The sequence below is a fragment of the Suncus etruscus genome, chromosome 20, assembly GCF_024139225.1.
Source record: "Suncus etruscus isolate mSunEtr1 chromosome 20, mSunEtr1.pri.cur, whole genome shotgun sequence".
Lineage (NCBI taxonomy): Eukaryota > Metazoa > Chordata > Mammalia > Eulipotyphla > Soricidae > Suncus > Suncus etruscus.
The window spans coordinates 34,365,829-34,393,560 of NC_064867.1; the positions used below are offsets into that span (position 1 = coordinate 34,365,829).

General features: G+C 49.0%; 2 protein-coding genes across 6 annotated transcripts in view; both read left to right on the top strand.

Moving 5' to 3' along the window:
* Positions 1-27,732, top strand: part of ATP2B2 (ATPase plasma membrane Ca2+ transporting 2) — a 259,107-nt gene that overhangs the window by 103,862 nt on the left and 127,513 nt on the right. For all 5 annotated transcript variants that reach the window (XM_049766248.1, XM_049766250.1, XM_049766249.1 and 2 more), the window contains exon 3: positions 15,914-16,003. The gene's annotated coding sequence lies outside the window, so the exon portion shown is untranslated. The remainder of the gene's footprint in view (positions 1-15,913; positions 16,004-27,732) is intronic.
* Positions 1-27,732, top strand: part of SEC13 (SEC13 homolog, nuclear pore and COPII coat complex component) — a 241,855-nt gene that overhangs the window by 73,036 nt on the left and 141,087 nt on the right. The gene's annotated exons all lie outside the window — the stretch shown is intronic.

Consider the following 27,732-nt stretch of genomic DNA (forward strand, 5'->3'; position numbering starts at 1 on the left):
ACCGGGCAAGTTTGGCTTCCAGTCGCGTGCCCCTTCCTTCCTATGGTTTGTTTCTCCTGCACACAGGCAACTACTGTTTAGCAAATCTGAGAACAGGCCTGGGTGAAACCCAAACATCCTACTCCATCCCAACTCGGAGTTTCTCTGGGCCTCAGTCTCCCCTGTAATATGTATGACCCCTGTCTGGGCTTCTAAGAAGGGGGCCACTGTACTCTGATGATTTTCTCCTCCCTATGGGAAGATCAACTTTCTGGGAACCCACTGGTCCCCTCTGTTCCCCTATTCATCATCCTTAACCCCTCCATTTTTTTGTTTTGTTTTGGGTTTTTGGGTTCATACCTCAGTGCTCAGGGGTTACTCCTGGCCTGGCTATGTGCTCAGAAATCACTCCTGGCAGGCACAGGGAACCATATGGGATGCCAGGATTCAAACCATTGTTCATCCTGGATCATTTGGATGCAAGACAGATGCCCTACCATTGTGCTATCTCTCTGGCCCACCCCGACCTCCATTCTTAACTTTTTGGTTTTGTTTTGGGGCCACCTGGCGGTGCTCAGGAATCACTCCTAGTGGGCCCAGAGGACCATATAGGGTGTCAGGGATCAAACTCTGCTCAGCCACTTGCAAAGCAAGTATTCTACCCTGCTGTGCTATTGCTCTGGCTTCTTAATCTGAACTTCAGACTACTTCAGACAATATTTTCTAACCAGGCCAGGCCCGGAGAGGGGAGTTGGGGAAACTGAGTCAGAAGAGATCAGCTTTGATCTTTTGTGCTTCCAGCTCTGTGACAAGGTGCAGAGTTGGAGCTTTGCCTGCAGAGCCTCATCAGCCGCTGGCTCACATATCCTCCCCACGCGGCTATTTTAGTAAATAATAACACTCCTTAGTATTCGGGTGACACGCTCCAGTTCCTAAAGTGTCTCCCTTCTGCTGCCTCATTTCACCCTGATGTTCAGAGGGTGGAGTATACCTGAACCCCCTTTGCTGGGCAGATGTAGGAGGCAGGCACGGTGGAGGCAATAGTCGGGACAGTGGGAGCTGGGACCCAGGCCCTTCTCCAGTGGGTCAACAATGTCAGCCACTGTTTCTAGAACATTCCTACATGATAGCAACAACAGAGAAAGTTCTGAGGGGAAAAAAACTATGATGGCTGAAGCCGGAGCAATAGCATAGCAGGGAAGACATGTTGCCTTGCATGCAGCCCACCCTGGTTCAGTCCCAGAACCCCATATGGTCCTTGGGTACTGCCAGGATCATTCCTGAGTGAACAGCTAGGAGTGAGCCCTGAAAACCCCCTGGGTGTGGGCCCAAAACAAACAACAAAAAAGCTCCAAGCTGGAGCCAGAACCAATAGACAGAGCACTTACCTTGCATGCGGCTGACCTAAGTTTGGTTCTTGCACTCCCCCAAGCTCTGGCAGTAGTGACCCCTTAGCATAGCCAGGTATCCCCTCCCACAATCACCAAAAAAACACACACACACAACAAAAAGACCTTGTGCTGATGTGGCCCTGTCTACAATGTCTCTGGAAACTTTACTGGCTTCTCCCAACACATTTCAGAGCAAGGGACACAGTCCCTATGACTGGCCCCCATGTCCACCCTCAGTCTCTTTTCTTGGACACAAGAATAGCAGTTCCAAGGCGGGGATGAAGTGTATGGACACGTGAGCCAGAGCCCAGTATGTGGACAGGGCTGAGCAAAGAGAGCATCACTGTGCCCTTTGGACAGCATCTTTGACCCTGATGGGTCCCCGCCAGGTCTAAGAGTTTGGGGTTTGCCTATGGCAGCAGCATCTGAGAATCCAGCTTCCAGCTCTTGTACCTACATTTTTCCATGCCCCGCTCTCTGGAGCAGCTCCTGGGGGCTGTCAGATTTCTAAAAGATGCCTATGTAGTTACCCATCAGGCCCCTGGCCAGCTTTGAGTACCCAATCACCCCAGGCCTGAAAAGGGTATTCTCCCCTCCAGGATGGGGTTTCTGTCATCGCTGAGCTCCAGAGAATTCCACTGAGCATGAAGGCTTTCACACTTCCTCTCATACATTCCACCATTACTCAAAACCCATGTGCTTTCCTCTCCCCCACAGAGGCCCACAGCTGGCCCAATCTGGACCTCACATCTGGAGGATGAACTGCCATGTTTATAGACGGAGAAATGGATATGCCAAAGCACAGGACACCCCCAAAGAGACACCTGCTCTCTGCCCTTCACCTTCCTTTATTACCCATCCTGCTGGTCTTTGGAACCGGGGTTCAAACAAACCAGGAAGGTGGTTCTGTTTCTTTCTTCCTCTGCTACCACATCATTGTTCACAATTGTGTCTAGTGGTTGGGCTGGAAGTTTGAGATCTGAATGCTGAGAAGGAAAGAAAAAACTCTATTTCTTTTTTTCTATTATTATCTTCTTTATAAAGAAGCTTTATTCTTCTTTCTTTATCATTTTTATTGTGACCAATGTGAATTACAAGTCTTTCACATTATATTTAAGGTATACAGTGACAGTAAATCAGGGCCATTCCCTTCACTAGGGTTGACCTCCCTCCACCCCTGTTCCCAACATGCATTTCATAACTCCCCTCTGGACTGCTAATGTAACCGGTCCCCTTTGTGTACAGCTTGTTGTAGATTGGGGATTTTTGATTCTGTTGTCTTTGACTTTGGGTTTGGTGTTTAGGTCTGATCATTTTTAATTTCCTCTCAATGTTTAAGTGACTGTTTGCTCCTGGTATCATCCAATTTTTTTTTGAAAAAAAAAATCTATTTCTAAACAGAAGTTCACTGAGAATAGAAGCACGATTGGGGAGGATGGTTTCTTGATGCCAGTCTACTGCTTGCCAACACCACAGGATGTCTGTGGTCCCTGAAGTAAGGCAGAAAGTGGGGTTCACTCTGTGAGGAAGAGCGAATGCAAGAGGGAATCCTCCTTGAAGCTGTTGGGATTGGGGTGCGTATGTCTGTCTCATTGACACTGTGCCCATATCTGCAAAAAAAATCCAGGCGCCCTCACTCTCACCACTGGCTCCCCTGGTGCCACTGAACCCTGCCCCCCAACCCTGTCTAGAGGAAAGAGGGAGACAAGCCATGTCCCCACCCACCCCAGCCCTGCTGACCACGCGAAGAGGGTGCATGGGAGTAGCAAGCCATGCCCACTCAGGCCTCCTAACCCATGGAGGCGGGAGTTGTGCGTATGTGAGGCCTTATGATGGACCATCACCACCCTTCTCCCCAGAGCCCTGTGATCCATACCTTCCTCTGCCATGATAATGGTTAACAGGGTTTGCATCGTCTCTGCAATCAATTCTTCAGGGTTGAGGAGAGGTGTTTGGGTCTTAAGCATAGGAGCATGTGGTGCGGTGGTGGGTAGCTATATCCAGGAATGAGTGGTGAAATCTTGCCAAAGATCCTGCCAAATTATTTTTATTTTGTTTTATGGTCACACCTCAGGGGTTACTCCTGATTCTGGGCTCATGTATTATTCCTGACATCCTCAGAAATCTATGTGGGATACAATAGTCAAAGCTGAGCTGGCTGTGTGCAAACTCCCTCCCCGCTGTTCTGTGGCTCCAATCCCTTAAATGGATTTCTGAGGCTCAGAATCTGAGATCCTAGAGATTCCACAGTATGTGCCACTGTGGAAGGGCAAAAGCTAAAAGATCTTGATCTCAAAGTGACCTTTAACCAAAACATGGAGGGAAAAAATGAAGACAGAAAAGAAATTTTCTGTACATATTCAAGTTCTAGTGTGTTCTGTATTGAATAGAGAAGGGGAAAATAGCTCACTCTGCTGTTTGCTCAGGGCTCATGTCTTGGTAAAAGCTGATGTTCTCCCAACCTCCTTAGACACCAGTATCTCCTGCTTTCATGCTGCTGGCAACCCTTCAGCTGCTCTCGACGGATGTCAGAGAATCTGTGCTCTGTGGCTCAGCGGCCACAAAAGATTCCCTTGGGCTGAGCCCTCAAGACCAGCCTTGAGAGAGGATCACTGTCATTATGGATTCCTGGGGTTCTTAATAGAACCGCAGAGCAGATTATTAGGACTCAAGTGGGACTTGGAGGCAGACTGGCCGCTGACTTGCTTTGTGGCCCTAAGCTGACCATTTAACTCCTCTGAGTCAAGAGGTTCCCCCACCCTCTCCAGGCAGATCATGATCTCCCCCACACCCCCTAGACTCTCTTACCTCTGCCTGGGCTCTGTTTATCATCCTCACACACTCACTTAATGACTTTCACGCGAACTCACACCAAGTCACGCTCATTCTCGTTCATTCTCACATTCGTGCTCTCACGCGTGTTTATTAATTTATTCCCTCATATTTACTGTTCTCATTCATGCTAATACATTCAAACTCACTTTTATTCACTCTCCAGGCACTGAGAACTCGCTGAAGGTGAGGCCTTCCCCCATCTCCTGTCCCACAACCAAGCACAGGACCTGGGAGCAAGGAGAGTTTTGGAATGGTGGGAAGAAGAAAGGAGAAAATTCAGAAGGGAGCTGAGAACAGAATAAAGTAGAGGGAAATTCAGGCTTTATTTTCCTCTCTAGGTGGATTACTTATATGGATCATGGGCTGCCAATTTGATAATACAGGCTAAAAAAAAAATCATACACAGTGTACTTGTCCTTATCCCCAGCACTGAGCCACTGTGACTTTAGGAGGACACACAGTTAGACAGGTCAAGACTCAGGGAATTGGGACTGAAGTGTTAGCATGGAGGTAAGTCATTGGCCTTGCATGCAGAAGGACGGTGGTTCGAATCCCGGCATCCCATATGGTCTCCCTGAGCCTGCCAGGAGCTATTTCTGAGCATAGAGCCAGGAGTAACTCCTGAGTGCTGCCGGATGTGACCCAAAAACAAACAAACAAGACTTAGGGAATCTGTCATCTTTCCCAGCAGCCAGGGACACAGGGACCACCATAATCTCCTGTTGCCTTACACCAAAGCTGAGGTCTTGAGTCACTCGCCCACGTTCCATAGCCAGTGTATTGTTAGCATGTGGGTCTGACCCCAGGGCCTCAAGATCCAAGAACTGTTAAGAGACATTTTACCTGAGCATCCACAGCATCTCTCTGCTCAGGACTTGGGAGTAGTTGAAACAGTAAAAAGCCTCTTCAAATGTTTGGCCAGATAAAGAGGACAGGCACTTGCACTGCACACAGCTGACCCAGGTTCCATCTCTGGAACCATATGTGGTCCCCCACACTCTGCCAGGAATAAGCCCTAAATCAGCTATATAAGCCCAGAGCATTGACTGTGTGGCCTCAAAGCAAAAAGTCTTCAAATGAATGGAGAATGAGTAAGTGTGTGAAAGATTGCATGAGGATAAGTGAATGCACGACAGCAAAAACATATGAGTAGGGCCCGGAGAGATAGCACAGCGGCGTTTGCCTTGCAAGCAGCTGATCCAGAACCTAAGGTGGTTGGTTCGAATCCCAGTGTCCCATATGGTTCCCCATGCCTGCCAGGAGCTATTTCTGAGCAGATAGCCAGGAGTAACCCCTGAGCACCGCCGGGTGTGGCCCAAAAACCAAAAAAAAAAAAAAAAACCAACAACAACAACATATGAGTAAAATTATTTCGTGCATGAGTACAGCGCGAGTGCTTGAATGTGGGTGCACGGTTAGCAAGAGAGAATGAGTTGAGTGTATGTAGGCAGACACATGAGTAGAGTGAGCACATGCTAGTGTGAGTGTGTGACTGAGGAAGTGTGTGATTGAGTCCATATGAGTGTGAGGGCATGTGAATTCCTGTGCGAGTTAATGAACGAGTGTGAGACTGAGCGTGTGTGAAAGTGTGAAAAGATGAGAGTGAGATGGAAGGACGAATTAATGCGTGAGTGAATGAATGAGGGTGAGTCAATGGCAAGTGAGTGAAAGTGAGTTTGAGTGTGATGAGAATGCTAAAAGAAATTCAGTCTCACCCTTCTCTCTTCCCTCCCTCCTTTCTCTCCTTCCTTCTTTCCCTTCCTCCTCTCTCCTTCCCCCCCTCACTCCCTTCTTCCCTCCCTCTCTTTTTTTCCTCCCTTCTTTCCTTCCTTTCTTCCTCCTTCCCTCCTGATGGAGTAAATCACTCCTGAATCCTAAACTGGGCTTTCAAGGGTCCCCCTGGAAAGATGATCTTCTCTTCTCTGCATTGTTCAAAGGAGTTGGTCTGATGCCTTGGTACAGGCTAGCCCTTCTAAAATGACAGAGACATGTCCTGCTGTGACCGTTTCTCTTCCAGAGCTCAAGGGGGTGCCTGGAGTGGGAATGCTCTAGGAGCTGCCTGGGCACCCTCACTTCATAAAGACTTGTCCTGACCTTCAGTGGGGTGGGGGGGGTGCTGCCAGACTGAACCCTCCTGTGCCCCTCCCAGCTGTTCTGGGGACATGAGGCTTTTTTGTACAGCCCAGAAAGCTCCTGCAGAGATGCAACATCTCTGTCTTGGAAGGGACTTCAGCCCATATCAGAGCTGCCTGTGACATCCTGGGGGTTCAGGGACAGGGAACAAGGACCCACCCTGACTGCCAGGTAGTATCTTTGTGGCTTTGTGCTGGGATATTAGATCTCAGAGTGATCATGTTTAGGGTGAGGGTCTAGAGGCAATGTCATATGTCCCAATTCATATCCGAGCATGGGGTGTTGACAGCGTTGTCAATGCTATCAGGAGTGTGACGAGCTTGGCTACGTCTCCCTCCCTGTGGGCTTCTGTGATCTCTGACACTGCAGTGCAGAGTCTGTCCCTGCCACAGCCATAGAAAGTGCCACAAAATATAACCTGGTCAAATCCAGATGAGCTTGAATGTTCTTGCCTATGTAGTGGGGAAACTGAGGCCTGGTGAGAGAGTCTTGACTCAAGACTGCTTTCAGGGCAGCCAACACTAGTCCCAAGGTTGCTGACCCCAAGCTCACAGATGGCCCCATCTTCTGTTAAAGAATATGCTCCCCACTCCCTATACTGCCAACCCCTGTGATCACCGACACCATCCAGGGAAACCCACAGGGCTGCAGCTCCATGCCCACTGCCTCTGCCACCGTCCACAGGGCACTGTTGAGTGGAAGTATGGCAGGTGGCACCACAGGGCCAAGCCCGGGTCTATTTTTTATTTTATGAGGACACTGGTTAAGTGTGCCAACCTCGTGCATGGGATGCGAAGGTCTGGGGCACCCGCCCAGCTCTGCAGTTTCAGGAGCCCATGACCTGAGTTCAAGATCTGGCTTGGTGGGTGTTAGCTAAGCTTTGCACCCTATGTCTGGGCTCCTACCTCTGAGAACCTCTTTCTCCCTGTTTGAGATTGGAGCAGATCTCATCACTTTAGATGCATTTCTGGCAGGGACGGTGATGGGAAAGGCCCCCATGAGTGCCTAGACTCAGGGCTGGAGCTGTCTAGGTTCAATTTTCAGTGAGAGCACAAACATCTGGAGGTGGGGGATGTTCTTTGAAGGGGTCAGCCAGAAAGCTGGAAGTGGGGGACTGTGGTAAAGAGTCTCTGTGCCTCCTTCTGATCCTGGGAGAGTCAGGCTTCTGGGATGTATCGGACACTAGCTTCAGCCCTGAGATTAGTGGTATCATCTGTGGCTGGGAAGCCGGGTGGTGAGCACACTCTTCTTGCACTGGGGTTCCTGTGTGAAACTCCATGGACCAGGCCTATCCTGCTTTAGATGCCACATACTGGATTATTTCCTCTATAAGGTTCCACGTACTGGACTATTTTATGTATGAGTGGCCACTCATACATGCTGTGATATTTCCTATTTGTGGTACCACAGTACTACTAGAAAGAACCATATGTTGCAGTGTTTTTTCTATTTTTTGCTTCAGGAAATAGGGAAGGGGCTGAGAGAGAGTGCAGTGGGTAAGACACTTGCCTTGCATGCAGTCAATTCGGGTTCAATTCTCCGAATCCCATACAATCCTCCAAAGCACCGCCACCTGTGATACTTGAGTGCTGAGCCAGAAGTAACCCCTGACCATGCTGGATGTGCCCCCCCATAAAAAAGTAAATAGGGAAATAGAAACATTGGTTAAGAGCCCCCCAACCAAAGTTTTGTATGCAACAACTTTTATTCCTGTAGCAAGTACCTGTTTCTCTTCAGTGTTGTGAAAATTGAATGCCTGTTTTATTTCCCTTCTCTGCATTTATCACACGAGGTTATGGCTTCGTTCTCTGGAGTCCTTAAAAATTATTTGAAAGTACAGAGTTTGAAACTTGCATCGTATTCTACCCTATGGCTGCTCAGGATTCTACTTAATGGGGCCCCCAGGATTAGTCGTTTCAATCATGTCTAAATGATTGTGGTGATTTTAAAAGAAAACCACGGTGACAAACACTTCTTGGTGACTCACTTTTGCATTTCCGGCTATTTCCACTAGAACTGGTTCCTAGGAAGCAAAATATCTAGGTCAGGGACTATAGTTTTCCCCATAGGCTTTGTAAATATTATACTTGAGACATGCAAAAGAAATTACATAACTGAGATGTTGGTTTAATAACAGGATATAGACCCGCCCCCCCCACCAAGAACTGGAAAGTCACCAGTAACTAGCATATCCCATCCCCAGCCTCAGTTTCCCAGAATAGTCTTACTGAGCTTCCTGTGTGTACCATTTCCTGTTTGTTCCTACAGACCCACTTTTAGAGTGCTTGTCAAATCACAAAAAAAAAATTGACCAGAAGAGAAAATTATCATAAAGGGGACATTTTGGGCTTCTTTAAAAGTGAATATATTTGTCCCACCTCTGGCTGAATTTACAGCTTAAGACTCTCTGCAATGGCCTTGCTTCCTGCAGGCAACCTCAGCATTCTCAGATGCACCCACATTTTGGCTATAGCCCTTATTGTCATCTAATCGTGCTTCGATGTAGGGCTGAGTCAAAGGGCACTGGCGTAGGTGCCACAAACTCTTCACCCAGTGGAGAACTAGCCCATGTGCTATTGGTTGTCCTGGTGGTCAGGGCTGATGGCTTTGTCTGAGGCTGGCATGTTGGCACACAATACTCCAGTCTGAACTCTGAGAATGCCAGCTTGGGGCTTCAGGACTCAGAAAGTGCTAAACCTGCCGAATGCAGCAGCCTGTCACATTTCTTTTTCATTTGTTCATCTTTCACCTGTGCTCAGCGATGCTGAATTTCCACTGGTGGTTGTAACACCTTTCAATACAGTGTATTGGCTTGGCATTTGGCCAAGCTATGTTTGATCCCTAGCATCGCACAGGCACCACCCACCACACACCAAGCACAGCCAGGAGTGATCTCTGAGCACTTCCATGTGTGCCCAAAACCAAAATAAAGATGATGATGAAAGTGATTGTGATAAATATAGACATATTTTTGTTTGTTTGTTTTGGGTCACACCTGGTGGTGCTCAATGGTTACTCGTGTCTTTGTGCTCAGAAATTGCTCCTGACAGGCTCCGGGGACCATATGAGATGCTAGAAATTGAATCTGGGTCCGTCCAAGGTCAACTGCATGCAAGGCAAACTCCCTACCGCTGTGCTATCTCTCCAGCCCCAATATAGACACCCTTATAGATGTGGATCATAGGTGAGCATGCCTGCCTTGCACATGTGATGCTCTGGATCCCATTCTCAACATGACAGAAAATAAATGCCTTTAAAGTTTTAGGGGGGGGCACACCCGGTGACTCTCAGGGGTTACTCCTGGCTCTGCACTCAGAAATTGCTCCTGGCTTGGAAGGCCATATGGGACACCAGGGGATCGAACCATGGATTTGTCTTAGGTTATCGAGTGCAAGGCAATGTCCTACTGCTTGCGCCACTGCATTAGCCCCACCTTTAAGTTTTGATTACAGGGGTTATTAAGAAAGACTGAGCTGCCAATAAAGGGCAGTGGATCAGGGGCTGGAGAGATAGCATGGAGGTAAGGCATTTGCCTTTCATGCAAGAGGTCATCGGTTCGAATCCCAGCGTCCCATATGGTCCCCCGTGCCTGCCAGGAGCAATTTCTGAGCATGGAGCCAGGAGTAACCCCTGAACACTGCCAGGTGTGACCCAAAAACCACAAAAAAAAAAAAAGGGCAGTGGATCAGTATCTTTTCATGTCCATGATGTTGGTCTGCAGATCTCTTATCTTTTTCTTAAATGCTGCCCCCAGGATCCTGGCCCTTATATAGGAGATTGAATTTCACCACAGAAACTGAGGTGGGGAAAGGAAGAGGCAGATTTGAAGCAACAGCAGGACCATGGCAGGGGGTCTTTGTCCCTTTGTGTGATGGAGAGACAGAAACTTTGCATACCAAAAGCATAAATATTAGCAGCACTGTAACTGTTACCTCAACTGCCCTGGAAAACAATAGCAAAAAGGGATTGTGATACCCTCAAGGAGTTCTTATGAAATGCCTCCCTCTATGCCAGGACCTAAGTTAAAAACTGATATCTTAAAAACACTTGGCTGTTCATTCATCTAAAAATAGTAGGAAGAAACTAAACTCATCATGGTAACATATACAACATATTTTATTAAAAAAATAATATCTCTAGATCCCAAACCAAAACAGTTAAAAAGAACAGCGGGAAGAGAAATATTTTCTATTTTTGCAAATCCCTTTAATGACTTAATTGAAGACAGCTGGATCCCTCTGCTCCTGTAGCCCATCTGCTGTCAAAGTTGTTTTGGTGAATGTATAGGAAGAACTTGCAGCCTCTCTAAGCTGAGCCAGGGGTGACAGCATGGAGATGCATCTCAATCACCTTTTCAGAGCATTATGGGTCTTCTTTGGTCACCCTAACTCAGAAGAGAAGATGTATCTGTTGACCCGGGTCTGTGGGGGATACTGCCATGTCACTCCACGTTTGCTTAACATACAAATGCATCTTCTTATTGGTCTGGAGGTTGGTGGCAGTGGCAGGAATTTGTCCTGGGGCTCTGTCCTTGGTCCTGAATATAATATTCACCCGGAGGGCTCTCATGATCTATCTGTCTGCACTCACCTCTGTCTCTCTGGCTTCTGGCTCTCCCTTTCTTGCACTCGCATTCTTGCTATTTCTCTTTCTTGTTCTTTCTCCTATTTCTGTCTCTCTTGCTCACTCACTTTCCCGCTTTTCCCCCTTCTTTCTCTTGTCTCTTTTGCTTACTCTCTCTGCTCGCTTTCTCTCTAGCCATTCTCATTTTCTCACTCTCCCTCATTCTTTTCCATCCTTCTTCTCACTGCTCACATTGGCTCTGGACCTTTCCTGATAACCTTTTAATATCCTTTCCAAAGTCCCATGTCCAAATACAGACACAGGCTAGGAACTGGGCTTGGGAAATGTCATGGGAATTTGGGGGTTGTGGAAGGGCACAGTTTAGCTCTTCACGCCTTAAAAATCAGGTGCAGGGGCCGGGCGGTGGCGCTAAAGGTAAGGTGCCTGCCTTGCCTGCGCTAGCCTTGGACGGACCGCGGTTCGATCCCCCGTGTCCCATATGGTCCCCCAAGCCAGGAGCAACTTCTGAGCGCATAGCCAGGAGTAACCCCTGAGCGTTACCGGGTGTGGCCCAAAAATCAAAAAAAAAAAAATCAGGTGCAGTGGGGCCAGAGCAGTGGCACAAGTAGTAGGGCATTTGCCTTGTACGTGCTAACCTCGGATGGACCATGGTTCAATCCCCCAGGGTCCTATTTGGTCCCCCAATCCAGGAGCGATTTCTGAACACATAGCCAGGAGTAATCCCTGAGCATCACTGGGTGTGGCCCAAAAAGCAACAAAGAAAAGAAATGAAAAGAAAGGCAGATGCTTAAAGAATCTACAATCAGACTCTCAAGTTGAACACCGTGCCTTGAAATCTATGTTCTTGTCTCCTGTACTAATGAAAGCTTTACCTATGCAGGACTTTGGACTGTGGCACACTGGATATTTATAAATTGTTGACTCCTTAAAGTCAGTGTATTCCAAATGTTTGTATAGTCTCCTGTGTAATATACAATAATTATGTTCCTTTTTTGTGTTTATACTGATCTCATCAGAGATGTTTTTGGGTTTTCCCTTTAGGAAAGAGGTCAAGTTAAAAACTGCCCATACTGCTTTTCCTTACTTGTGTACCCCATTAGAGAAATCAGATTTTCACCTTGAAAGCTCCAGCATGATCACTGGCAACAAAGATTGTCGGCTGTTGCCCTGGAAATAAAATGTCCCCTCTGCTCAACTGTGCAACAGTGTCAGCAGGATTCCCAATTCGGAATGATCCCTGAGTATCTACCAGTTGGCTGTAGGAAAAAAGCAACTCAAAAGTTGGAAGGTGGAACCACCTCTGCCCCAACATCAGGCCCAGAATCAGAGGAGAGGAGGGAAGAGCCTTTTCTTTTTTGTTTTGTTTTGGGGCCACACCCAATGATGCTCGGGGGTTACTCCTGGCTATGCGCTCAGAAATCGCTCCTGGCTTGGCGGACCATATGGGACGCCAGGGATCGACCCACAGTCCGTCTTATGTTAGCGCATGCAAGACAGATGCCTTATAGCTAGAGCCACAACTCTGGCAAGGGGAAGACTTTTTCAACTGCTGGGCTAAGCTATTAGAGATCCCTCAGTCCCACATGCCACCAAAAATGACCTAAATATATCACCTGAGTCATGTGACACGAACTCCAAATGGAGCAGAGTCCATGCAAAACTACCCTACTATTTGGGGTTTGTTTGGGGATCATCCCCAGCTCCACATAAAGCTTATGCCTGTCTCTGTGCTCAAGGATCACCCTAGTGGGGCTCAGAGAATCAAGTGGAATGCTGGGGGTCAAATCTGAGTTATTTGCATGCAATGTAAGCACTATCCACTGTAATATCACCCCAACTCAAAACTATGGTACTGTGTCAAAACTACGGTACTGTGTGGGAGGGGGACCTAAGAGAAAAGGCCCATGCTCTGGTGCAAAGCCAAGAGTTCTTGGACTTGGCAGAGCAAGTGTGAGCCCTGAAAGAGAAGTATCTGGGGCCAGAACCATAGCACAGTAGGTAAAGCACTTACTTTGCACATGGTTGACCTGGATTCAATCCCAGGCACCCCATAGGGTTCCTTATAAGAGACCCACCTGGAGTAATTTCTGAATGCAGAATCAGGAGTAATCAATTCCTGAGTATTGCCAGCATTGCCCCCCCAAAAAGGAGAGAGTGATGAATTGGATCTCGCCAATGTTAACACCTCCTGCTCTGAAAAGATGAGTTACAGGTTTTGACAAAATATTTGCAGATGATAAAATCTGACACAGTACTGCTGTCTAATACAGAATTCTCAAACAAAAAATAAAATCATATAACAGGTAAAGGGCATCAAGAAGAGTATGCATAAATATTTTCCTATAGGCATTGTGAATTTGTGTCAGCATCAGAGAAAGACAAACTCAAGGCACAATGAGCCATTAACTCACAGTCAGAATGGCTACAAGAAAAAAAACATAGCACCCAGTCTGATGGGAGGAAGGAAGAGGAATCTCTGCTTACTTCTAGGGTTGGGGAATGTGAGATGGAGCAACAGCTCTAGAGAACAGAAGCATTTTTCTTGAAAAACAGAAAAACAAGCACATATGCAGCAATTATAATCCAACCTTGGCATTCCAGGGCATTTATCTCAGATAAATGGAAACTTTCTCACTCTCTCTCTCTCTCTCTCTCTCTCTCTCTCTCTCTTTCACACACATACACACTGTATAGGAGTGTCCAATAAAGACATGTTTTCCCCAAATAAAGACTTGTTTTCCCCAAATTTGAAGCCACACAAATGTCCTGGAATACATGAATGGTTTGGGGACCTGAGGCATCTCGAAAGTTAACAACATCATGAAATGTATTAGCTAGCAAGGCCAGCTTAACCCTCACCCCCAGGAAGCTGCAGAGTCCTGTTGATAAGTCCCCTAAAGTTCTCATGGGGTATTTTGTCCCTAAGGACAGATGGGAGTGCATGATGTCATGGTGAGGAAAAAGCCCCCTCCCCACATTTCAAGCAAGCTTACAGCAAAGAGCAGAAGGTACCAAGGGGCAACTGAGCCTAGGGACATGACATCACTGGGTGGGGGGTGAACCTCAAAGTGTCCTGAAGATGGTCACAGTCTCACTTTTACTCTGGATAACCTTGGATTGTCCTCCCAAAGTGCTTATGTTATTGAGGTAATCCAGAATCTGCATGGCAAAATAATATGCTTGGGAATTTCTGCCTCTGAACTCTCCTGCCAGCTGCTTCCAAATGTCCCAGGCCTCATCAGATATTCTATAAAATAGGGTTTTAACCTATATTTTGTTTATGTGTGTATTTGGGGGCCACATCCAGCAATGTTCACTCAGTATTTACTCCTGGATCTGCACTCAGGAATTACTTGTAGCAGTGCTCGGGGAACTCTATGGATGCCAGGGATTGAACCCAGGTGAGTTATATGCAAGACAATCGCCCTCCCTACTGTATTATCTCTCCAGTCCTAGAGCTCTCACCTTTGTTCGAGGCCCAGACTTTGCATCACAAGCTCAATTGGGTCCCTGGGCTGCTTGGTCTATGGCTGGCTTTTGATGGGAATTCTACAACTGTGGTTACCAACGTCTGGGCAGTGAGGGCAGGGCAGAGGGCAGGAAGGGACAGAACATAGCCCATAGGGGTTAGCACAGGAAGCAGGAGGAGACCCAAGTTCCTGTTTCTTTGAGTTTTTATATTGGGGTCACAGCCAGCAGTGGTCAGACTTACTCCTGGCTTTACACTCAAAATTTACTCATAGGGGTGGGGCAGAGCAGTGGCACAGCAGTAGGATATTTGCCTTGCATGCAGCTGACCCAATACAGACTGTGGTTCGGTCCCCTGACATCCCATATGATCCCCCAAGCCAGGAGCAATTTCTGAATGCATAACCAGGAGCAACCCCTGAGCATCACTGAATGTGGCCAAAAAAAAAACAAAAACAAAAACAAAAAAAAATATTTACTCATGGTGGTGCTCAGGTAACCAAAGGGTGCCAAGAATCAAACTTGGGTCAGCCTATGCAGGGCCCACACTTCACCTGCTATACTGTATTCTCTGTCCTGATTCTTGTTTTCTTGTATGTGATCATGGTGACATGATTTTCCATGGGGTATGAAACACGCATGTGCACATACATGCACTGAACACAGGTAAAGTCTGAAAGAGCTCTCAGATTATGGATCGTGCTCTCATCTCAGCCAAGTTCTGAGGGTGTTCTTCCGTACAAGCAGTTAAGCTGGGGGCCATTGCTCTTTCCTTGCGACTTCCTACAAACCACTTATTCTTTCTAGATTAAACAAATGGGGGGAAATGATCCGTAGATAAATATGATGAGCCCAGAGCACTGTTGCTGTCTGGTGAGCAATTGTAAAGGCCAGCATTGTGAAGATTTTTGAGTGGTGCTCAGGAGATTCAGCATTCCTCCTCACAGTACTCAGTCCACTAGGCCTAGAGGATGAAGTACTGCTCTGGCCCTGGGATACTGGTGATCTTAGGGCCACTCTGCAGGCACTCAGTAGCCTCCTACATTGCATGCACCCCCATAATATCTGGGGGAAAACAGGCCAGGAACTGAACCAGGGTTTAATGTCTTAACCCTGTACTCTTTTCCCAGCCCTCCAGCTCTATGTCCTATATTTTAATGACTTCCCAGAAACATCTGGATAATGGGCGTTATTTTCTCTCTGGCATAGATACGGGATCAGAGGCTGGGGATAGCTGAGTCCACCACTGCAGGGGATGCAATAGGGACTGCTCAATGCCTCCCCTGGTCCACATAAGGGGATTCTCTGAACCTCTGAGTCAAATGAGGCTCAGGAGTGAAGTGGGCAGGCCTGGAGTAGAGGCCATGCAGTGTGGTTCCACAGTGTAGGGATATGGGGAAGAAGTCCAGCTCTGCTGTTTTCTTCAGCCTTTGTCCCTGCCACTGCCATCTTTTTCTGCTGCTTCCTGCCCCGTGTCCCCTTGTGCTCTTCTGCTAACCAAAGCCTTCTCTACTCTCCCACAGCAGAACACCATCGCTCAGCCCCCGAGCCAGCAAGCTATGAGCCCCGTGTCCTCAGCCCTGGTGGCTTTCATTTAACCGGAAGACAAAAGGGTGAGTTAGAGGCCAGGCCTGGCCAGTATGGTGGAGGGTGATTAGGACTGGGAAAAAATGCTTTCAAGGGTGGACTTCTGGACAGTTACCTGAGCAGGACTCTACCTGGCTAGATGAGTGACTTGCTTTGTTTTGTATATTCTGGATCTCCACCGATTGGTGCTCTGAGCTTACTTATGGCTCTATGCCCAGGGATCACCTGGTGAGACTATATAGGGTTCTGGGAATCAAAATTGGATTGGCCACATGCAGGGCAAGCAAGCACCCTCCCCTCTAGCCTAGGGTGTGTGAATTCTTTGCGCCACCCTGCTTATTTGGGTACCTGGGAGGAGAAAGTGGCCTCCCTTCACTCGCCTGTCTTGGTTTCTGCCTGTATAATGGGCCCTGCTGTAGTATCTCTCGCTGGAGCAGGTTTGGGAGGACAGTGAAGGAAGAGCACAGCCGCTGCTGAGAAATGCTCATGGCACCAGCTGGCATGTCAGGTACCTACGGCACCTCACCTAAACGGGGCTTGTCCTCTGTCCGGGTTCAACATACCATTCAGACTTCCAGAGCCTATCTGGGTGGCTCTCCCATGGCTCTGGTTCATGTGGGGTCACCATGCTGTTCTGTTTATGCAAGAGGAACCCTTTCTTGCTTTGGGGTTTGTTTTGTTTTGGTGTTTGGGGTCATACTCAGTGGTGATCCAGGGCTACTCCTGGCTTTATGCTAAGGGCTTTCTTCTGATCACTCCGGGATCACTCCTGGCTTTGTGCTCAGAATCTCTCCTCACAGTGTTTGGGACACATGAGGGACTAGGGGTCATCTTGGGACCTCTCATGTAAAACATATATTTGGCCCTTAGAGTCGTTATTCCAGCCCACTTTGGGAGGTGTTTAAGCCATAGAAGTCTTTTTTTTTAATGTATGTATTTACTTATGTATGTATTTATTTATTTGGGGGAATGGTCCCGCACCAACCAGTGCTCAGGGTTTCTTCCTAGCTCTGTCTATGGTCAGGGATCACTCCTGATCATGCTCAGGGGGTTAGAACCCAAGCTGAATAAAATACAAGGCAAGGGCCCAGAGAGATAGCACAGCGGCGTTTGCCTTGCAAGCAGCCGATCCAGGACCAAAGGTGGTTGGTTCGAATCCCGGTGTCCCATGTGGTCCTCCGTGCCTGCCAGGAGCTATTTCTGAGCAGACAGCCAGGAGTAACCCCTGAGCACCGCCGGGTGTGGCCCAAAAACAAAAAAAAAAAAAAAAAAAAAAAACCAAAAAAAACAAAACAAAAAACAAAAAAAAAAAAACAAGGCAAGCAACTTATCCTCTGTCCTATCTCTTTGGCTTCATACAGCTTTTTCTTTGCAGCTCTGTGCCTTGCTCTGTCTAGCTTTCATTTTCAGGGTACACACCCCTAAACTCATCTAACCTGGGGCTGGAGCTTGTGCTGACATGTCTCAGCAAAGCTTCTGCAGGAACCAAAGTGTCTTCCTCTGCCCCTCCCCGGCCCCGCTCAGGTGAGGGGCTTTCTTCCATCCCCCTTCTCTTCACACCCATGGTGGTGACTCCAAATCTGAGGGAAGGGGACAGACACCCATTTATGTCCCCCACCCCCGGACCTCCCCCAGACCTCTCGCTTCACTGAAGTTTTGCTTCTCGCCCAGGCACTTTGGGACAAGCCAGATTGTTTCCAAACACATTACATAATTGCTTGCAGATTTATTTCATACCGTCCCTTGAATATTAAGCGATCGATAATAGGGAACAGAAACTTGGGTGTTGGAAGCTTCTGACAGGCGTGGGTGGGCCTGGGGTGGAGGACAACCACCTATGAGCCATCCCCAAGGAGGTGACGCCGCCTCCTCCCCGCCTTCTGGGCCTGCCTCTGAGGCTTCCCAGCTTGCACTTGGCAGCCCCGTAGGAGAATTTTCGCCATGGGGTTCAACCGCTTTTATTGCATAATCACAGGCAGGATGCTCTGCTCTGGCAGGCAGGCCTGGAGGAGGCCGATTTCTCAGCACCTGCTTTCTTTTTTAGGGGTGTGCCTGGGCCCCCTCCATTCCTCTCATCCACTCCCACCCCCTGAGTGATGAGCATTGGAACATTTGAGCAGGGAGGCATGGACAGAGGGTGAAGGCAAGTATGCTGAACTAGCAAATGTCTCTGGGGGAGCTTGAGGAAGATTGGGGGGCTGTGAGACTGGACCATAGAACAGTGCACCTCAGACCCACCGGACTGAGTGCAGAATTCTGAGTGGACAAATGGCATTCATAGAATATTGGTGACATCCTTCACGAGACATAGACAGAAAGTGCAGGCTCCAATCTGGAGTGGCAGGGGGTGGCAGGGAAAAGGTGCAACGGGGACACCTGAGAGACTGTTCAGACCCCAGAGCCATTGGATCTGTCCCTGGAAACATTGGGAGGACCTGGCTGAGAATCTTAATAATAGCACAGGAGAGGATGAGAACTGACCTTCACCTTGAATGGTGAGACTCCCGGCGGCCATGGACTGAGGCCCCATCTTTGCATTGGGAGTTGTTATTTTTTCCATTTTATAGCAAGAACTGAGCCCCAGTGCTATCATATCCCCAGGTCCCCAGTGGATGCTTCCTGAGCTGGCTCTAGCACCTCCCTCCCAAGTTTCAATTCTTGTAGGGATGATGAAGATTGTGCCTGCCTTAGGCTGGTCCTCACTTCTGTGCCCTCTATGAGCCTGACCTGACTCTCAGGACTTTAGAAACCATGATCCTGCAGCGTCCAGGTTTCAAGGCCTCGGCTCTGGCCCCATTTTGATTTTTTTTTGTTTGTGTGTGTTTGTTTTGGGACCACATCCGGTGACGCTCAGGGGTTACTCCTGGCTATGCTCTCAGAAATTACTCCTGGCTTGGGGAACCATATGGGATGCCAGGGGATAGAACCATAGTCCGTCCTAGGTTAGCGCATGCAAGGCAGTTGCCCTACCACTTGCCCCACCGCTCCAGGCTCTCTGACCCCATTTTACAAGGGAAGGAGTGAGGTGGGCAGAATGGGCTAAGCTGTTCGACTCAGAGTCTCATGGCCTTCTGAGTGTCTCCCCCAAGTTCCCTCCACCCCCGCAAAAAGGGCTTATGGAGCCTAAGCAGAGGAACCATTGAAAGAAGCCAAGTCTCCTTTCAGGAAAGGGAAGGGGACCCTTGGCCCTCGGCTGACAGAGCTCTAAGAGCAACTGTGGGGAAAACTGAAGCCCAAGCTTCACCTCAATGTACCCAGGGCAAAAGTTACCCACATCCTCCCTTTGTTGGAACTTCTCATTAGAGCAACTCTGTGTGGACCATGGCACCTCGCCCCTGTTTGCAAACTTCTCACCTTCTCCCAGCCACTGGCCATCACCTACCCAGAGGGTCTCCAAGCATCAAGGACCTCAAACTCCTTCACTTCTCTGGCCCTCCCCAAGACTGGCTTCTGTGCTTTTTCCTCTACAGAAAGAGGGTACCCCAATAGACTTCAACAGAGCAGTGAGCTGAGGTGTATGCCACCAAACCTAGCTGGCAGCCTGTTCTCCTGGTGGGGCACAGCTGCCTTTGCCAAGCTACATGGCTTGCTGGCACGCTGGGCAAGGCACTGGATACTCCCTGATGTGGCCTCTTCCGTGGGAGCAGATCACCTTGTGGGGTGAGGAAGGATTATAGGGGGGCTCAGAAGTGCCCCTATGGAGCTTGGACAACTCTGCTATCTCTGTGGGGGGCTCCTTTTTTCTGGCAGTCCCTGAGGAAAGTGGAGTCTCTGATTGTGAGGTTCTAGCCCTGTTGGGAGGACCTCATGGGTGAGTGCAGGTGACCACAGAAAAGTGCCCTCAGTACATGTTTCCCTCACAGTCCAGAGTCTGGAACCCAAAATCAGGGTGTCAGCAGGGCTGTGGGACAATGTTTAAGTGGGGACACACCCAACCCTCATTCAGCTGCTTTATTGGAGGTACCTAGGGGCAATTTATCACTTGAGATTCTGTGACCTTAACACCCACTTTCCCAGCCTCTTGTGTGTGTGTGTCCATGTGATTGTCCCTTTTCTGTCAGAGCACTTTGGTGGCTCTCATCCCACCTACACCTCCCATGTTCTCTCTGTAAGACACCTCCGCTGAGTCAGGGTCCAGTCTGGGTGTTAGGGGTCAGCTCAGTCAGTGGTTGCTCTCTGGGGCAGGGACTGGGGGTACAGGACAATCAGAATGTGCCAGAATGAAAGCAGAGTCTAAAAGCAGGTAGCAATCACTACAGCATAATCATCAGTCTATTGCTGCGTGGATGACATGTGCTATTCTGCTAAGATGCCACTGAGATGAAGATGCAGCAAGCAGTGACAGTCACAGACAGAGATCTGTGTGAGAATAACAGAATAATGACAGCGTCACAGTGACAACCTGACCAAAAGGGCGGTCCACGGCCCCTTGATGAACGTCAGAAGCTCATTCGTAATGAGGGTCTGATTTACCCGTCGTTTCTCAGATGTACTCAAAGGCTACTTGGCATAATTTTCCAGGAGGGGTGGGGTACTCCCCAGGTTCCCCACTCACAATACCAGGCTGAGTCTTAGGTGCCAGATCCCAGAGGCAGAGCCCTACTGGTCTCTCTTGTGGCCTGACTATGTGCTGATTTCTGGGATCACAGGAAGCCAGGTCATGATTTCTGGGGAGGAACCCCAGGGGGTTCCTATAGGCCACAAGGCTCACCCCGACTTTGAGTTTTGGAGGGATTTGCACTTTCATCCCAGTGTTTCTGTCTCTTTCTATGTGTGTGTGTGGGGGGGTTGTCCAGATGACCCCCCCAAGACACCCTATGCTCACTGTGGCCTAGAAAGCTGTTGACTGGATCTATCCTGGCTGAGCTTTGTCTCACAGAGAGCCTCAAGTGCAACTAGTAGTGAACTCCAAGCCCGCAAGGTATACACCTGACTGGTTCTAAGACCATTCTATTTCTGTACTTTACAGGGGCCCTGATCACAGTTCCAGCCTCAGTTTCCCCACATGCCAAACAGGGACTTGGTGATACTAAACTCCTTTCATTCTCTAGTCTGTAAAGGAGACACTTGGAAGGTTTGGGGTGGGGTCTCTTCTGTCCAGCTCTGCAGAGGGCAGAACAGAAGGGGGCTGCTTGACTCACCACCATTCAACATTAAGGCTGTGTGTGTGGGGGGTATCCAGTAGGAACCTTTAGGCACTTAGCAGTTGGTTTGCAGGTGGGAAACCCAGCTGAGGGAGCCAGAACTCGCCCCCACACATATCATAAAGTCAACAAGGGAGCTTTGACTGGGTACCTTCTTCCTTGGTGAGCAGGAAGTGGAACCCGAGCTCCCTGGGCCAGGAAGCAAAGTGGATTTTCTTCCTCTTCTCCGTAACTGAGAGAAGGGACCTAGTCATTGTGGCCCCTGCTAGACGGCCTGCAGCCAAAAAAATGGAGGAAGCAAGCTCTGGTTCCTTGACTCCAAAGAGGCTTCCTGGAGGAGGAAGCCAACTTCAGCCGTGACTTCACAAACATGTGGCTTCTTTTCACTACAAGCCCTGGGTCACATGCGCACACCCACAGCTGCACCCTTGCCTGAGTGCCTGGGCTGTGCCTGCCATCTCGTACAGGGAGTCCTTGGGACTTCCAGGTAGCCAGGCCAGGAGCCAGCACACAGATAGGATCGGAGTGTCCCGGCAGGCCGCCAGGAAGAAACCAGCTCACAGGCAGGCAGGCAGGGCCCGGTGTGGCCAGCCTGATTCTCCCTGTCTCGCTGAGGCCAAAGACCAGAAAGGCAGCTGGTCTTGTCCCCGGCAGACTGGACACAACGGGGACAACGCGGGACCTGACACCCTCTTCACCAGGTAGGGGGCTAATGGGCACTGCCGTGGACAACTTGGGAAGGATGAAATGCCCTGTACAGATTCACTTCTGGAAATGGACATGGAGTTGCCTCCTAGGGCATGGCCCCTGGCATCCTGCAGAATTCTAGTTGCCTACAGGAGAGATAGGCCAGGTCAGGCCTATCAGTCTTAGTACCAGCATATGCTTCATCTGCCCACAGTGAGAACAGCTGCAGGCACAGAGGACCCTGAGGGTCCTATGGAGCAGCAGCTGGGGTGCTGGCTCGGAGTTATACTCAGGCCAATTCATGTCCTGGCTCTTCCCATGTCCCAGTTGGGATGTCAGAGTCTATCTCTGACCTACTGGGCCCCATATGTGGAGTTGTGGAGACACGGGAGAAACTAGGGCACTGCCCACAAACCCATGGCTTAACCCTAAGTCCTGCAGCTTCCTGTGGGAGGTAGGTGACAACAGAACAGAAATAAGACCTGGTGGCCCTCACTGCTTCCTCCAAGACAGTGAGAGGACCCTCTGGTCCTCATCATCTCCACAGTCCTATCTAGATCCTGGTTTCTCCCCCACAAAGCCTCTGGGAACCCTAAAACATGGACCACAGTGATTCGGAGCATGCAGAGTCACAGTGGGAGGTGATTTTATTCCCAGCATGTCCTTAGTCCCCTCCGGAAGCCCTCCAACTTAGCTGCACTGCTGGTGTTGTGGTATCATGCAACTCCCCGAAAAGAGCTTCTCCTGCCCTGTCCTAAGACAAAGAACCCCTCTCTTGGGTCCAGGACACAGATTTTGATGTGAAGTATGAGGGCTTAGGAACAATGTGTACCCCAAGGGGATCTTTCTGGGAAGGATTAACCCCTGACATCCCCCATGTTTCCTCATCCATTGTGGCACTCCTGGATGTGGTTGGGGTCATTAGCAGTTGTGGGGCCCTTGGAGTAGGTGCCTTTGACACACTCCTGGGACCTTCCTGGATGGAAGGGGAGTAGGGGCCAGTTCTGGACTGTTCGGATCTGAGGGTGGCAAAGCTGGGCACGGCTTCCCCCCAACACTATGTATGCTCAGAGCCTTGCTGAGGTCTGAGCTTCCTGTCAGCCTCCTCAGGAGGGCAGCATGAGGTCCACTCTATGGATGGTGAGATCCTAGGAGACGCCTTTACCAGCCTCTTGGGGGCATCTGCTTGCTAGTGTTGGGAGGACAAGGAACAGTGCTTGGAGGGAAGAAGGGACCTCTGAGGCAGCAAATATGGGATTCTGAGTGAGGCAGGGTGAAGAGAGGAGCCAGTGAGAAAGAATTGGGGGTGGGGGGAGGCTTGTGAAATCCTGCACTCTACCATGGGTGTCCCCATCCATCATGTCAGAATAGTTTTCAGGTACCCCAAAACATTCTTTTTCAGGATTTTTACTTGTTTGTTTTTAAAATCTGCCTAACTGTCCTTCAGGAGAACTCTAAAGATATGTGCCAAGTCCTGGCTGTGTCCTGGGATCCTGAAGTCCCAGACCATGGAACTTTGGCATGGGCATGGTTAACCATGACACATTTACAGGGTTCCCCAGTTGTGATCATATCTGTAGTAGGGCCTGACTGGTACCTCAAGATCCAGATGTGCTGATAGTGTTTTGTTTCCTTATTTCTGTCTAAGATGAAAATGTAGGTTTGAAGCAAGCACTCTGCAAACCCTCCCTTTATTTACACCTGCCTTTTTTTCTTTTTCTTTTTCTTTTCTTTTTTTTTTTTTGTTTTGTTTTGTTTTTAGACTATATCTGGTGGTGCTCAGGGTTTACTCTTGGCTCTGCTCTCAGAACTTACTCCTAGCAGGCTTGGGGGATGTCAGGGATCGAAGCTGAGTCAGCCTTGTGCAAGGCAAACACCTTCCCTGCTGTGCTATTGCTCTGGCCCTCTGCACCTGCCTTTGAACCCCCAGCTCATGACCACACAAACTCAGCTCCTTTTACACACAGGGAAATAAAGGCAGCTCTGCAGATCAGTGAAATAAATAGGTGGGACCTAAACACAAGTGCATGGACTGGGAAAGGGCCGGTAGGCTCTCTGTCTGCCTATGGGCTCTTGAGAACCTTGCCTGGGACTCCCCTGCAAGAACTTCCTGAGGTCATGACCTCTTTCACTCTGTGACTGCCACCCCAGATTATTCCAAACCAGTTCTCCCACTGTGGAAGGGAGGGTGTTGGGGCAGTCTGGACTTTATCTAACCACCCCCAGAAGACTGTCCCTTCCATGTGCGCCACCCCCAGCCTCAGCTCCTGGGCTGAGCTTAAGTGTTGGCTGAAGAGAGAGTAAGTGAAGAAATGAGGGAAGGAAGAAATGAAGGAGGGGCAGAGAAAAGATGCCAAGAACTCGGTCGCTGCAACCAGATGAACTGATCAAGCCAGACCTAAGGCTTCTGGCTACATGATTTTGGACGGGTCCCAGGTCTCTCTGAGCCCAGTCCTCTTCACTCTGAACTTCCAAAAGAGCCAGAGGATACTTTGGTTGACCTGATGAGGGAGGTGGAAGGAGGAAAGTATTGCCAGGTTCAGGGGACCATTGAAACCTAGGCACAGAAAACCGCCGTCAAATAAGCAATCTGGGGCAGAAGTTACTGCCAATCAACAACCCAGCCCAAAGGGCTGTTTATAGGCCTGAGGCTCAGGGCCCATGTCTCTGTGCATCTATCCCATGGGGGCTGCTGTGGCACTGAGTTGCCCACCCCAAACAAAACCGAGCCTTCAGCTCCAGGGTGCCTTGTCCTGGTAAGTGGCACCGATCTGCAATTGCTCTAAGTGGCTGTTTAATTACTGGAAGAGATACACAGTCACACTGTCCCCAAGGGTCCTGACTCTCAGCACATGGGGGGGGGGGGGGATTCAGGCATCTCAAATTCAGAGGAATGCAGGAGATCTCGGCTGGGATGGGGGCCTTAGTGCCACCCCAACCTTCAGCCAACCCCAGTGCATCCAGCACCCAAAATTTTTTTTTGGGGGGGCCACACCCGGCGGTGCTCAGGGGTTACTCCTGGCTGTCTGCTCAGAAATAGCTCCTGGCAGGCACGGGGGACCATATGGGACACCGGGATTCGAACCAACCACCTTTGGTCCTGAATCGGCTGCTTGCAAGGCAAACACCACTGTGCTATCTCTCTGGGCCCAGCACCCAAAATTTCTAAAGAAGCCAGAACTCCAAATGATTATACACAATTCCCCCCCACCCAATTTTTAGACGTTGGCACTTAGTTCGATTTTATTTTAAGCACCGAGTAAAACAAACAAATTTATTTTGAGCTGGTTGCTCTCTCAAGCGGCTGGTTTGCCGTCTCTCCCCTGCTAGCTCTGGCTGCTACTTGCTTTTCTCTCACTCCTGCCTCTTTGGGAAAAGGAAAGTGAGGTCAGAGAGAAATGCTGGGCAATTTGTGAGGTAATTAGGGGGCCAGAGCTATAGTAAAGCGGCCAAGACACTTGTCTTACATGCAGCTGGCCTGAGTTTGATCTCTGGCATCCCATCCAGTCCCCTGAGAGCCACCAAGAATGAGTTCTGAAAGTTGAGCCAGGAGTAAACTCAGAGCACTGCTGGTTGTGACCCCAATGTAGAATCAAATAATTCAAGATGGCGCTGGATGGAGGAGGATGAAGGCCTTTGTTCTTAGGCCCTGGCCACGTGGCTTCATCCCCCATCAACCGGTGGGCCTGGGGTCCAGGAAAGCGACGGGTATTGAACTCACTCACAGGCAGGCATCAGGAAGCATCAACTTTATTCAGACCCTATCCACCACATGTGTGGCCTCTATCCTAACTTTTCAAGCATTCAGCCATTCTTAGCTAGCCCTGTGTCTTAACTCCTTTCCCTTTGACCTCCATGCTGGCCAAAGACCAAAAGGACAAAGACCCTAATCCCCTGGGTCAAAGGTTTTATATAACCTTCCAAGACCACTCCCCGGAATGGGAGGGGTCTTGCAGGTAAGGTTACACCTAATATCCAGTTCCCAAGACCCCTCCCAGAAAAGGGCGAGTCTCAGGTAGGTACACCTAAATCCAGGGTGGAGTTACACCCAAAACCAAAACAAAATAAATACTGGGACCCCACTTGTGTGCAGCACCCCCTCCATTTCCCCAATAGCTACAGACCACAGAAGTGCCTTTGTGCTGGGGAAAAGATGGAGGGGCATCTCACACAGCCTGGAGTCTCCCAAAAGTACCCCAGAAGTATGGTGTTTGTGGGCCTGATGCATTTGACATGCATTGGGATGAAGCAGTGCCTTCCCCACCTCAAAAACCTTAATAGAATTGTAAAGTTTGAACTTCACCTGGAACGTCTGAGACTCTTATCCTTCCTGCTGTGCCCCTGGACCTTGGCAGTGCCAGTCATAGACCTGGGAAAGGAAACTGCTCTGAGAGGCAAAGGGATGTGGAATAAAGGGGTGCAAAATCCAGGAGGATGTCTGAGAAGTCCAGGGAGACTCCAGATTGGACTTCCTGAGGTGACTGCTGTTTGTTGAGAAAAACTGTGTCCAGTCCACCCATCTACACCTCTGTGCCCCATCCAGCCATCTACACCACCTCTGTTCCCTGGCAGTGAATCCTGCAACCTCCTTTCTTTGGGGATGAAGTTGGAATGACACAAGGGCCAGTACATGGGGGCAGATATTTCAGCAGGATGTCTGCCCTGGGATTTTTTTCTCCCCTTTTGCAGAGATTTGTCACTTTGGGTTGGATCCTCACTGTCTGCCCTCACCCATGCAAGTCAAGGTTCAATCCACTGCCCCAGCTTTCTTTCTGCCTCTCTGAAGCTTCCTTTATCTGCGGAATCAAATGCCTCTGTGGGGAAGGGGTCTGGCTCTATTCTAGAGCTTTCTCCCACTTTCTCTCTGCAATCCCACAGAGCTGACACCCCCTTATCATTGAGGCACCTGAAGAAGGAGGAAACTGGCACTGATCAAAGACCAGCTTTGGGTGGAGGGTCCCTCCTTAAGCAAACCCCATCCCCATCATCATGTGCAAATGAAAACAGGGACCCACAATCCTGAGCTGCTGGCTGGCAAGTGTTCTTAACTGCCAGTGCTAGCCCAGACAGACCCTGGTGAGGCCTGCCCTGGCTCAGCTGATGTCCCTCTGGCTCAGGGTGTTAGGGGGCATTATCAGGAGAAAGTGACTTGCAGGTCTTTTTCTTGGGTGGTTTTAAAAATGCCACAGCAGGGGCCGGGCGGTGGCGCTAAAGGTAAGGTGCCTGCCTTGCCTGCACTAGCCTCGGACGGACCGCGGTTCGATCCCCCGGCGTCCCATATGGTCCCCCAAGCCAGGAGCGACTTCTGAGTGCATAGCCAGGAGTAACCCCTGAGCGTCACCGGGTGTGGCCCAAAAACCAAAAAAAAAAAAACAAAAAAAAACAAAAAAAAAATGCCACAGCAACTCCCTCCAACTCTCATGCCCAGCTAGCTCCACAGGGGTCAAAGCGAAATGCTTCCAGAGTCCAGAGATGCTCAAGGGACTGAGTGTAAGGTTTACATGTGGGAGGTCCAGTTTCAGACCCTGGCACTGAATGGTGAAAGAAAGAAAAAGAAAGAAAGAAAGAAAGAGAGAGAGAGAAAAAGAAAGAAAGAAAAAGAAAGAAAGAAAGAAAGAAAGAAAGAAAGAAAGAAAGAAAGAAAGAAAGAAAGAAAGAAAGAAAGGAAGGAAGGAAGGAAGGAAGAAAGAAAGAAAGAAAGAATAAAAGAAAGAAAGAAAGAAAGAAAAGAAAGAAAGAAAAGAGAGAAAGAAAGAAAGAAAGAAAGAAAGAAGAGGAGAGGAGAGGAGAGAAAGAAGAGAAAAAGAAAGAAAGAATAGGAAAGAAAGAAAGAAAGAAAGAAAGAAAGAAAGAAAGAAAGAAAGAAAGGAAAGAAAGAAAGAAAGAAAGAGAGAAAGAGAGAATGAAAGAAAGAAAGAAAGAAA